At 39.6% G+C, this 14,090-nt stretch overlaps 1 protein-coding gene and 1 pseudogene across 7 annotated transcripts in view; one reads left to right on the top strand and one right to left on the bottom strand.

The window, feature by feature from the left end:
• LOC129557789 (liprin-alpha-1-like) overlaps positions 1–14,090 on the top strand; it is a 263,237-nt gene that overhangs the window by 196,453 nt on the left and 52,694 nt on the right. The window lies entirely within an intron of this gene.
• LOC129557793 (ferroxidase HEPHL1-like) overlaps positions 1–14,090 on the bottom strand; it is a 178,635-nt pseudogene that overhangs the window by 162,520 nt on the left and 2,025 nt on the right. The window contains exons 2-4 of the transcript XR_016036423.1: positions 10,581–10,700; positions 8,773–8,894; positions 4,553–5,071 (exon numbers count right to left, since the gene is read on the bottom strand). The product of XR_016036423.1 is annotated as a ferroxidase HEPHL1-like (transcript). The remainder of the gene's footprint in view (positions 1–4,552; positions 5,072–8,772; positions 8,895–10,580; positions 10,701–14,090) is intronic.

Here is a 14,090-nt window from a genome sequence, read left to right as displayed (position 1 = left end):
CATGAAAGTGAAAAGAGAAAGTGAAGTTACTCAGTCATGTCTGACTCTTAGCCACCCCACGGGCTGTAGCCTACCAGGCTCCTCCGTCCATGGGATTTTCCAGGCAAGAGTACTGGAGTGGGTTGCCATTGCCTTCTCCCTGTGAGTCTGTAACTATTTTAAAGTTTAGGGACTCCCTGGTGGTCCAGTGGTTAAGAATCCACCTTGAAATGCAAGGGACACCAGTTCAATCCCTGGTCTGGGAAGATCCCACATGCCACAGGGCTACTGAGCCAGTGGGCCACAACTAATGAGCCCAAGCTCTGGAGACTGCAAGTTGCAACTATTAAGTCCACGCTCCACGACTACTGAAGCCTATGCACTTTAGAGCCCGTGCCCTGAAACAAGAGAAGCCACTGCATCGGAGAAGCTCTTAATCCACAACTAGAGAAAGACTGTGCACAGCAACGAAGACCCAGTGCCACGAAAAAAAAAAAAAAAACTTCAAAGTTTAAAACTGCATTATATTCACAGCTGATACGTGTGTAGACATCATGCATGCAAGCATGTACATGCCCTAAATCAGCCTCAGACCCGCTAAGTCCCCAACCATACAACACCAACTAAGCTGATACTGACATGTCACCATGGTAGTAAAACCTCCATTTGTAAGCCCCATCATGAATTATAAAATTGCCTTGAATCACTATTTTGTGCTGCCTGCACTGAGTACAAGGCTTTAAGTTTATGCGTCTGTCACTTACTAGCTAGAAGTATCTTGTGCTGTATCTCAGCTAGCATTTATGGACACTTACTACAGGCTGGGCAGTGCTGTAAGTGCTTCACATACCTAACTTAATCTTCTCAACAATCCCACAAGGGAGGTACTATAATCAGTCACACCATTTTATAATAAATGTGAAGAAAAGAAGACACAGAAAGTTAAGTACCTCGCCGAAGATCACATAGCTACAAAGACAGTCCCAAGAGTTAAACCATGGCATTCTTATCCAGAGCCCTTGAGCTTATTAACCAGTTGGGTCTCTGTAAACTCTCTAAATTTCAGCTTTTCCTCTATAAAATGGTGTTAACTTAGTTTGAGTGTACTCCGAGAGTTGGTGATGGACAGGGAGGCCTGGCGTGCTGTGATTCATGGGGTCGCGGAGGGTCGGACACGACTGAGTGACTGAACTGAACTGAACTGAACTGAATATATATAGATGCATTAAGGAGATCAAACCAGTCCAGTCCATCCTAAAGGGAATCAACCCTGAATATTCACCGCAAGGACTGATGCTGAAGCTGAAGCTCCAACACTCTGGCCACCTGATGTGAAGAACCGACTCACTGGAAAAGACCCTGATGCTGGGAAAGACTGAGGGTAGGAGGAGAAGGAGATGACAGAGGATGAGACGATTGGATGGCATCACAGACTCAATGGAGATGAGTTTGAGCAAATTCCAGGAGACGGAGAAGGACAGGGAAGCCTGGCATGCTGCAGTCCGTGGGGTTGCAAAGAGTGTGCTTATGTAGAAACGCACGTTTTGTAAAGTGAGAGAAACAAACATACCAACATACTAACAAGGATCTTTTCTCCAACTTAATAAATGGACATTCACCCCATTTATTTGAACATGTTCCAACTTCAATCGAAGTATTGAGGAGGAATTCTCTATACACAATGAAAGAACACCCAACTTGTTGACTGTGAACAATAATAAGAAAAGTTGAAGTAACCCACATTCTGCAATTTCTCTCCTGGCACCATATACGATTTCATTCGAAGCACTCATTTTGATTTCACCAAATGTCAGTACAGGAATGAACCTGATGGCATTGAAACGTGTATATTCTCATATGTGAAACGAATCGCCAGTTCAGGGTCGATGCATGTAACAGGATGCTCGGGGCTGGTATGAAGGGATGACCTAGAGGGAGGATAAGGGGAGGAGGGAGGTGGGAGGGGGGTTCGGGAGGGGGAACTCATGTACACTCGGGGCGGATTCATGTCAATGTATGTCAAAACCAACCAATATAATATTGTAAAATAAAAAAAAAAAAAAAGGAATGAACCTGAGGCAGGCTTGAAGCCTGGGTCTGCTGAACGATGCTATTACCTAGGAAATGTCTTTCAACTCATCCAGTCCCACAAAGAACAGTCAGGAATGTGCTGGGGTTACCTGCTCCAATTATTTGCTCCCACTAAAAGCTGGCAAGCTGATCCAAAGGTCCTGGGTCAGAGACAGGAGGGTGTCATCAGCAGACAAGTCCTTGTAAGGATCTAAGAATCCTTACTTCTATTTGAAGGTGTGCTGTGTTGATTGCTGAACTTCCATACCCTTTGCTATTACAGAAACTTTACACTCTCAGACTGTCAGGAGACTCTGTCAGTGGCATCCCTGTCCTGATATGACAAGCAAGTCAACTATCCCCGACATCACTTCACATCACCAAAGCTTTCTCTTTCTCATCTAGGTGCTCTCCCTAGAATGAGTGGAATTCAAAAAGATGCGGTCTCACTGCCAACAAAATGTCTAGCCTATATGGGCATGTTTGAAGAGAGGTCAGAGACAGCTCACCACGCCACCATCAGGAAAGCCCCCGGAGCCCACAATGAGAGATGCAAACTCATGTGAAACAAACACATCGTCTTTCTCGGACTTTCGCTCTAGGGTCACTTACAAATGAAATTTAAATAGAAGTAACACTTGTGGATCATCTATTCGGCGTCATGCATTGTGCAAGCTACTTAAATCTCTCATTTAATCCTAACAGCCGTTCAAAGTATTTTTGTTATCAGTGCCTTTTCACAAATGATTTTCACAAAGATGTTGAAAGTCAAGTGACTCAGTCGTGTCCGACTTTTTGCGACCCCGTGGACTGTAGCCTACCAGGCTCCTCCGTCCATGGGATTTTCCAGGCAAGAGTACTGGAGTGGGTTGCCGTTTCCTTCTCCGGATCACAGAGATGTTAGGTGACTTAATTTCAAAGTCTGAAAGCTACTACGTGAAAGAGGCAAAAGTTAAACCCAAATCAGTCCATAAATCTTTATGACTTATTTCTTACAACCCTATCTGCTGTCCAAAGGAGTCATACTGACTTAAAATGATACCAGAAACAAAGATATTCCTCCTTCATTTTTTTGGTGAGAGAACTGGGTAGTTTTAATACCCAGCAGGGACTATCATGCCTGGAACCAAATTCCTATATGAAACCAATACCCATTTCCATACACCCAATCTCACAGTCTATACCAAATCTCTCCTTACCAGTTAGACTGTGTGTAGTCAGTGGAAGAGCAGAAATATTTTATTCAACCTCTACAATATTTTCAAGTATTTGGACTATACAAGTTGCCCTCTACATTTCAAAATCTGTGAATAATAATCTTTCCCAGATTTATGTTCGTTTACTTGGAAGTACTAAACCTTTGAATTTTACTATAAAATGAAGATTCCAAAACATGTTGTATTCAATTTGCTGAAAGCATTGTAAAAAGGATTAAAGACTAAAATTAAAAAAAAACAACTTTAAATTCTATGTACTATGTAGCTACATTAATATTAGAATACGGGAAAATGGTAAAAGCTATCCCTTTCAGAGAACTTACTCCAAAAGTACTGTGCAAAGTACTTTACAAACACTTCATTTTCTATCTTCCAAAGTGTTAACTCTAGTTTACAAGTAAAGTTACAATGGTAAGAAAACTCAAGTAACTTGCCAAAAGTAATACAGATAGAAAGTGCTAGCTGCTGCTGCAGTTTATACAACTCCAAGCTTTTTCCTCTTACTGTCACAGTTTGCTGCCCCCTAATTCCTATCTGGTCAACATATCTTTGTCCACAATTCTAAAACCATTATTGAAACACATACGAAATTATTTAAACCTGTTATTAACTGTATCCATTGACTGGTCATAGCTTCTAAAGTAAAAGAATTAAAAAGTGCCTAAAGAATTACCATTAGAAGAATTCAAGTAAGGCAACAGATTTTCATGAAGTCCTGAGAGGTCAAGAACAGATAATTCACACAACAAAACCTTTATCACTGCTTGGGAGTTGCTGTTCGTAAATCGATGTGAAGACAGTAAGACCAGGATACCATCTTAAGTATTTAAGACAATGTAAATACTGTAAACCCACCAGCCTAAAGTCTGAGCCAAAGAACCCATTTTCAAAATCATGTTACCTTCAATATTTACTAAGTGAATTATGAGCATTATTATTATTATCGTCTGCTCTTTAAAGTCTTATTATTAAATAGCAAAAAAGATGTAACCATAACTTGGACAATTTAAACTTCTGAAAGGCTATTACTTCTCCAGTTCCAAATTTTCAAATTTCTTCATAAAAGAATAATATCTGAAAACTAAGATGAGTAACATTCCCCAAATCTGAAATCTTCGATCGATCAGAGTCTGAACCTAAATACATAACTTTTTAATGTACAAGATGCAGTTCAAAATAACATATTAGTTTTTCCTGTCGTTTATCAAACACATTCAGTAGACTGATTAAAAGGGCAATACAAGAATAATTTTCTACGACATGCCAAATAATAGATGAAGTCTTACCTCCACTGCTAAAGCTGCCGTCTGTTGGTCATAATGATTCAGAAGACTGGGCATGAAGGTAGTGTTACAAGGCAAATCTTGGCACCTCCTCAAGGTAACAGGCTCAAAGAACACAAACTGTGCCCACCTATATGGCACACAAACATAGTCAAGGGCACAGATAGAAGACGATCCAACTCAGAGCCATGCTTTCTCGATCGAATGAGATTCAGATGATCAGGCCCACTCAATATGTATTTTAGATCTTTGTACACCTGCAGGTCTCAGCTTGGAAGTACTTCTTCTATCTTGCTGTTAAGTTCTTCAAACTCTTTGCACCGTCAGAGGTTTGTTAGCTTGGTCTCATGAAAGGCATTTGTTTTTGTTTTCACAATATGGGAAAATGACATCATCTTGCCTCTTCTTTTCATTTTATTACATCGGGTACCATCTGGCCAACGTGTCAACTGGATCAACCACATTCCCAAACAACAGACTCCATCCTAGGAGAAGAGCTCTTTCTGCCTTTGGCTGAAATATCTGAAAAAATAATTGTTTTTTAAAAATGGGAGAAATTAGCAATTTCCTCTTGAAATATTACAGGCTTGATAGTAAAACTTTGATTAGCTCAGTAAAGTTGTAGGATACACAATCAGTATACAAAAATCAGTTGCGTTTCTACACACTAACAATCAGCTACTAGAAAAAGAAACTTTAAAATACTGCCTTTGGGACTTTCTGGTGGTCCAGTGATTAAAGCTGCACACATCCACGACTGGGGCACCGGTGCACTCCCTGGTGGAGAACTAAACTTCCAAATGCCGGGCGTGTGGCTAACAACAACAACAATCACAGACTTTGACGAGAGATACAACACTGCCTTACAGATAAAACACATGGGTATTTCATAAACAAATACGATAGTTTTTCTACCGTATCATTCTTGCTCTAGATATACCAGAGAATCCATAAATAGCATTTAAAGGCACTGTTTCCTCCCTCAGTTGTTTACATACCATACAGTTTAATTTCCCATCTATAATGGTAGTTTTTCATTTGTCACAAGACATAATTGATCCATTGGGAAAAACTTGCATGCTGCTGTCCTAAATTTTATTTAAATATCTGCCACACTTAATAACAAGCTATTTAAATTTTATTACAAATGTTTTAATCATCAAATGATTCAGCAGATGGTATCTCTGAAAGGTGTAAAATATAAAGAAAACAAAAGATATGGATTCAAGCCTCTTCCCAACTATGTGAATCACTTAACTTCTCTGAGCTCAGAATTTTCCTTTCTAAAAATTGCGCCTCCCTATCAAAGCAGGTACGTAAGTGAATTATAAAATAATGTACTCTATAAAAGGTAAAGCAACATCAAACTTTAGGTAGTTTTATTACTGATTTACAGCAGATACAAAGACTGACTTCTATCAACCAATACTGAACTGGCAAACAGGAGATTCTAAAAGTAGTATCAGGACGTTTTCCCAACAATGCTTCATCCTTTTAGATAGTACAAAAATTCAGTACATAGCTAGAGAAAACGTTTGACCAACAAACGCTTCATTACACACAGTCAGGCTGCAGAGAAGAATCAACCCTAGAAAGTTACAGCGTGGGCTATGAATGATTTCCAGTTAAGAGTTTCTACCAAGTTTCAGAGTCTGATTTGACACTGCCTTTGCTGGGGGCTTCCCTGGTGGCTCAGACGGTAAAGAATCCGCCTGTGATGCTGGAGACATGCGTTTGATCCCTGGGTTGGGAAGATTCCCTGGAGGAGGAAATGGCAACCCACACCAGTATTCTTGCCTGGAGAACTCCGTGGACAGAGAAGTCCGGCAGGCTACAGTCCATGGGGTCACAGAGAGTTGGATGCAGCTTTCACTTTTTTTCTAGGGACAAAAATATGCATCTCCTTGGGGGCTGGAAGGGTAGGTAGAGTGGAAGGCAAGATTGGTAGGAAAAAAGCTTATTCTAAAACTATCATACTTCCGTTTGGTTTTGTAATGATGTTAAGTCTGCTTTTACTTTATTCGCGTTTCACAGATGGCAAATATTTCTGTTTGAAGTACACAACCTCGGTTGGGAAAACATGAGAAAGTCAGGTTCAGAAATTCTCAGAGACCCAGGTTAACAGGACAACTCAAATAGATATTAGGGCCCGTGACAGCTTAGACCTTGAAAACTTGACTGGCTTGGCTAAAGCAGGGAAACAAACTGTCCTTTGTGCACTACCAATGACAGTGACCTCTGCATCCCAAGCTTTAATTACTGGGCAGAAAAAACTATTTGGAGAAAGTAAAGCCATGGCTGAATCTTCCCATTTTTCCCTCAAGCATATGGTCTTGAGTAGAAGAAGGGAAAAGGAAAGTCTACAACCTTAGGAATTAGGAACACCAAAGTTACAAGCAACCTCTGCCCCAAATGTCTAATCTCTCTAATACTGAAATCTCTAAATCAGAAATATTTGTTGAAGCTTCTTGGCCTGCCATATTGTTTCCTCCTCCAAGTTGGGCCCAGAAATGTGATGTCTGGCTATGGAAAAGTGATGTCAAACACAGTCATCTATATTTAAGCTTACTTATCAGGCAGCACGGTAACAATTATGCCTGTCACTAATGTGTCAAATAAGCCCTGCAAGCTTTATTTGGCTACAGTATCAAAACATCCATCGAAGTTCCATGTTTGTAGTTTGCTGCTTATGCAGCCTGTTCATCTGCTTGCAACTTAAAAAAATATTAAAGGGAACACTGCTCCCTGATGAATCTGTAGATAACAATGAGAATTTCAAAAATTTCATTTAGACTATTTTTCAAGCAGTATGGGTTCCAAATTTACAGTTCAAAGAAGATTACCACACAAAACACGAGGAAGAAACAAAGTAATATTGAGTTTTTTAAACTAGATGAGAAACCCCCTATACTTCTGTCTACTCTATTTTACCTGTTTTTCTCTTAGTTATTCCTTTCGCCTCATTTACAAACAATGCTTCTCACAGACTTACAAAAGTGCTTTCCTTTAGGGACTTTAACATTCTAATTTCCATACATCAAAACATTTTTGTAAAATTATTGTTAGGCTGGGGTAGGATAAAACCTTAATACATTAAGACTGTAATTTATGATTATTAAGATAAATCAGAAAAAACAGCAGAATGCCATGAGACAAGAGAAAAAATAGGAACAGTAAAAATGTTAAGAAATTTATATTTCGTCCAAATCAGAGGTTCCCTAATTTTCATGTGCTGCAGATTCATAGAAACCCCATAGGTCTAAGAAATCCGAACCTCTGGTAAATGAAGGATATACATGCATTCTAACAATTATCTCGGTACTGTTACAAGTGATCTATAAGTCGTATTTTGAGAAATGCTATCATAAAGAAGAATAATTTAACTCAGTACAGGATATTTGCACATAATTATGTGCTTAGCAAAAGTAATATATAAAATGAATTTTTTAAAAAGCAGATAAAGAACAATACTTGAATAGAAAAATGGAAAAAAGGACATACATTTACAAAAGAAATACAAATGGCTAACAAACATATGAAAAGATATTCAACTTTACTAATAAAAACATACAAACATGATATATAACATTTTTGCCAATCAGATGAACAAAGAAAGAATAACAGAACACAGTAAAGGAGAGGGTGCGGAAAAAAGAATATATTCAACATTTCAACACTGGGAAATACATATATTTTTTTTTTTTTTGGCTGTCCCACACGGCTTGCAGAATCTTAGTTCCCCAAACAGGGGCTGAACCCGGGCCAAGGCAGTGAAGTGTCTAACCACTAGACTGCCAGGAAATTCTCCATTTTCAAATACTACTGGAGGAAAAGCAAACTAGTTGGTATTTCAAAAAAATAGCCAGGGACATCAAAAGCTCTTCAAACGTATATAATTTGATTCAGCAGACCTATTCTACAATTTATTCTAAGAAAGAAAACACAAGTACACATGATGTATAACTGAAATGTTAGTACAACACTGTTTACAAAATAAAAACCCAGACAAACTGAAAGTCTACCAACAAGGAATTGGTTAAATTACGGCACAATCAGCACATAACACACTCACTAAAACTGATGAGCAGGATCTGTATATGCGGATGTGAAAAGACAGTAACAATACAATAAGTGAAAACTAAAATTTTAAATGGTTTACAAAACAGAATATAGTCTCCCACTTTTGTCAGAAATATACATACGTGAAACAGAATAAAACTTACCTGAATTGTTTAAAGATATGATATTATAGGGACTTCCCTGGCAATCCAGTGATTAGGACTCCACACTTCTCCTTCAGGGCGCTTGAGTTGGATCGCTGGTCAGAGAATTAAGGTCCCACAAACTGCACGGCGAGGTCAAAAAACAAAAACAAAACAAAAAAGGAGTAAAGTATTATAAATGCTGAAATGTTATTTTAAAATCTGTCCCACGTTATTTCTGTATGGGAAAATAAGTCTGCTAAATCTATAAATGTGTGCTGACAATACTACTACTTGAATCAATGTTTACTGACTGTTGATTAAGTAACAAGCCAAGACACAAAAATGCCCTACTACAGGCAGCAAGAAAAGCAAAAAAAAAAAAAAAAAACAAAACTGATGATGAACTTAGAAAGGGTCAAAAATTGATTCTGAATACTGAAAAAAAATCAGATCACACCTCAGCTGAACCAAATATTCAGTTCAGTTCAGTTCAGTCGTTCAGTCGTCTCCCACTCTTTGCGACCCCATGAATCACAGCACGCCAGGCCTCCCTGTCCATCACCAACTCCCGGAGTTCACTCAAACTCATGCCACATCAAACTCATGTCGGTGATGCCATCCAGCCATCTCATTCTCTTTCGTCCCCTTCTCTGCCCAGCCCAATCCCTCCCAGCATCAGAGTCTTTTGGAGGGAGTCAACTCTTCGCATGAGGTGGCCAAAGTGTTGGAGCTTCAGCTTTAGCATCAGTCCTTCCAATGAACACCCAGGATTGATCTCCTTTAGAATGGACTGGTTCAACCTCCTTGCAGTCCAAGGGACTCTCCAGAGTCTTCTCCAACACCACAGTTTGAAAGCATCAATATTGTGGCGATCAGCTTTCTTCACAGTCCAACTCTCACATCCATACATGACCACTGGAAAAACCATAGCCTTGACTAGACGGACCTTGGTTGGCAAAGTAATGTCTCTGCTTTTTAATATACTACCTAGGCTAGTCATAATTTTCCTTCCAAGGAGTAAGCGTCATTTAATTTCCTGGCTGCAATCAGCATCCGCAGTGATTTTGGAGCCACCTAAATTAAAGTCTGACACTGTTTCCACTGCTTCCCCATCTATTTCCCATGAAGTGATGGGACCGGATGCCATGATCTTCGTTTTCTGAATGTTGAGCTTCAAGCCAACTTTTTCACTCTCCTCTTTCACTTTCATCAAGAGGCTTTTGAGTTCCTCTTCACTTTCGGCCATAACTGTCCATAACCAAATATTATGCACAGTTAAAAAAAAAAGTTGATATATATTCTAAATTGTTTTTCAATAATGTAATGAAATAAATGCTTCTAAGCAGGATCACATGAGCATGGATAGCAACAATCCTTTTTCCTAAGAGAACCATCCTTGAAGAAGCTGTAAGTTTCAGACAGCAGGACACAGAAGATGGAGGAAACCAAGAAATACTGACAGAATACAGCAGCTGATTACATAAAGGTTAAATGATGTTGTGCGTTCTTTTTGATATTATATCTTTGACTATAGAAATCTGCAGAATCTCAGCTGAAGAAAGGGAGTGGCTGGATTAACTGGAGGGAACAGTCTCAGGCGCCAAGGACCAGTAGAAAATGAAGGGTCTGGAAACAGTTTTCCATGCCCTAACCCTGAGAACGGAGAAGGCAATGGCAAGCCACTCCAGTATTCTTGCCTAGAAAATCCCATGGATGGAGGAGCCTGGTAGGCTGCAGTCCGTGGGGTTGCTAAGGGTCGGACACGACTGAGCGACTTCACTTTCAGTTTTCACTTTCACACATTGGAGAAGGAAATGGCAACTCACTCCAGTGTTCTTGCCTGGAGAATCCCAGGGACGGGGGAGCCTGGTGGGCTTCCGTCTATGGGGTCACACAGAGTCGGACACGACTGAAGTGACTTAGCAGCAGCAGCAGTAGCAGCAACCCTGAGAAAAGAGACATTCAGTTCTTTACAGAGCAATATAAGATATGTGGGAAAACTAACTTCAGATTAAATGACCTGATGATTATTTCATCAGAAAACAAAAAGGACTAGATACACTTAACCCTACACTTTAATTTTTATCAATGTGTAACATCAGCAATCTGACATTCCCCAATTTACCAGTTCTCTTGTGAAGATAAAAAGTAAAAGCCCCTAAAATAAGGTGAGTACTTGTCCTGAAGAACAGCAATAAAGGGGATGCAATCTTGGAAGATTGTCTTCAGAGGCTGGCTACAAAGCCAGACCCAAAGAACTCAGCTGGGAAAAGTAGGAGAGGGCAACTGTGAAGAGGAAAGAAAGCAGGCTGAATCCCAGAAGAGACCATGACAAAAGTGGGCCCTGGGGACTTGTCAGCGAGGCCCTGCAACCAAAGATGTTAGCAAGTCTATTCCAATCCACACTTCTGTACAGAAAGTGATTCCTTTCATCTTTCTCAGCTTAGATTTACTTATCTCGACACACTATAAACGTACCTAACATTTTGCCTTTCCAATTCAGAAATTAAAGGTTGCCTCAAACACACCGGCTACAATGGGAACAGGAGGATATTCTTTTGTCTTCTTTCAGAGTTTTCCAAGACTGCGTTATAAGGATTAGCAATCACTACCTCTGAAGCTTCTTCTCTCAAGGAAATCATCATCTTGTCAGACAGGAAAGTACACACGGAGAGCATATCGCTGCTCAAAGTGCTAGATTTCTTTTCCTAAAACTCATGTGGGTTTTGGCCTTTTGTTTTCCATATCTAATTTTTTTTTATATAAATTCATTCTCAGGATACTGCTTTCTGGTTGCTGAAGTTTATATAGCTCCATATTTAAATCTTAGGGCCTAGATTCTCAGTAATCTCAAGGTATCACTTTGCCACTTTATCTAATTTTTAAAGTCCGTCTAGTTGTCTACTGATTACAAAAGATAATCTAATTTCCAGTGTGCTGAGCAATGGGGCTTAAAGAAATACAGGAAAATCAAATACATTAAAGCTCAAAATTAAAATGAACAGTAGTCATCAAAAGCCAGTCCATCTTACAAATTATATAAGACTAGAGAAAGCAGAAAATCTTTTAAAACTAAAAGCAAAACTGGAAAGGTGAAAGATGGCCAGAATCTGGACTTTAAAAAAAAAAAAAACAACAGGTTGAAATTCCAGCCTGGTTTCCCTTTTTCATTAAAATGTGTTCAAAAAATGCTCTAATATCAAGCTCCTGATTGTTTTCCCCCCTTTAGCATGGTTGCATGTTTTGACTATACAATTAGTTTAATGAGATAAACTTTGGGGACCAAGATTTTTTTAGGCCTACTAGCCTAGTTGTTTTTTCTCAAACTTCATTCACAGTGCATGCCTTGGATCCACCAAAACAGTTGCTAGTTCTCAGCATAACTCAAAGACTGTAACTCAAAGACAGATTCATCATTTCTGATGCAACAGTCAGTTAAAACTGCTTTCTAGTCAAAGGGGAGTTGTTACTCTTCAAACATTCATTCCTAACCTTCTGGAAATGCCCCTATTAAAAACCTTCACTTCTTTCCTCAAGACGCTGTGACCCTTCTTCTCACAAATCTACACTAAACAATTCCTCTCATACATATTTCAAAGTCTTGCTTTTCATTCGACTACTGCACTTTTTGTGGCCATCTGCAGCTTTAAACGTCTCTAATTCTAGAGATTTTAGGGGTTAAAAAACACTCGAGGCCAACACTGCTCTTCCCTGTGAAAGAAGGGAAAGATACAGTTAAGAACTGCTTCCTATCACAAGTCTCCTGAAGAAAATAAAGTCAACAGCAGTCTAACATCAACAAACTAGCATGCTCAGAGTAAGTTTTCATTATGAAATCTCATCGTTTTACTAACACATACGAAACTTAAGTTGGAGAGAGAGATTCTTTGCCTGGGAAATGGGCAACAGAGGGCTTACAGGGAATTTAAAAGCCCCTCTCTCTGCCCAATGATGACGCTCTCACAGCACTGTGCTACACAAAGAAAGAACGTGCTCTTTACTGTTTATCTTCCCCGCAAGGCTCTCTACTTCAAATATCTCAATCATGGCTGGGGATGTCTCTACAGAAATCCACCTCAATGTTCAAAGCACAAAACAAAGCTCAGAGGAATACAGCACCTAAGATGAAAAAGGGATGAAAGAACCTACAGTCCTTTCTTCTTCTATTAATAGGGCACTGGTGGATTCGGGAGGGACGTAGAGGCAGGGAATATTAGTGGATGAGAAAAAAATAAATACCGGAGGAGGAGGAAAGAGAAGGTAGGACGGTAGGCTTTACTATTACTTTACTTACTTACTTTACTTACTTTATTTATTACTTTACTTACTTTACTATTACCTTACTTTCCTGACAGTTTCAAAGCATTTGGGGGGAGGGGGGGAGCGGAAGAACCTGTTGTTTCGCTAAAGAAAAAGCAACACTGTAAGAAGAATTGCATCTCAATTATCTTTTATTTTCAGCTCTATCCCTGCAAGCCAGCCCACTTAAGCTTTTACATCACTTTCCTATCTTATTACCTCTATGTTGGGGTTTGGTACTTCAAACAAACACGTTTTTGTTCTTTTCCTTCTTCTTCTGGAGGGAAAAGATGGCACTGATTTGCTTAAAAGTACGGATGGGGAAAAAAAAAAAGTACGGATGGAAAGCATTATCTTGAGGAGTAAATGGGTCTTAATAACAGAACTATGGATTTCTCTATCCCTTTGACTGTCAGCACACCACTAAAGGCTAAATGAAGGCTCAAGAGGGAGGTAACATCCCCCTTGTCAAGTCTCTGTTTCCTTGCTCCTGCGATATTGGCTTTGCCAAGTAACCCAAGTCCCGTAAATACACATTACAGGTCTCTCCAAACTACTTCTATAAAATAAGATCTTGTTTGACCAACCTTATAGAGCAATCATTTATTTCTACAGCTCCTGAGATGCTCTGCTGCTCTGTCTGCCTACAGTCAGAAGGGAACTAAAATTCCAAATTTCATTTATTCTGGGCCAAAAACCAGACCTTTTGTCCTCCTTCCTAGACATGTTGCAACTTCAAGTTGACTCCTCTGCCTAAATTAGTGGCATATGCTTTTGCTCTTTTAAGAAAGAAAGAAAAAACACCCCTTTTTCCCTTATTGAGGAAGGCACCTAACTCTGATAAAGGCCTCTGCTGCTGCTGCTGCTATGTCGCTTCAGTCGTGTCCGACTCTGTGCGACCCCATAGACAGAAGCCCACCAGGCTCCCCCGTCCCTGGGATTCTCCAGGCAATAACACTGGAGTGGGCTGCCATTTCCTTCTCCAATGCATGAAAGTGAAAAGTGAAAATGAAGGCCCTCAGTTGTGTCTGACTCTT

This window comes from Moschus berezovskii, chromosome 25, assembly GCF_049115385.1.
Source record: "Moschus berezovskii isolate FMDL1 chromosome 25, NW_MosBer_1.0, whole genome shotgun sequence".
Taxonomy (NCBI): Eukaryota; Metazoa; Chordata; class Mammalia; order Artiodactyla; family Moschidae; genus Moschus; species Moschus berezovskii.
This window is presented reverse-complemented; position numbering and strand designations above follow the sequence as displayed.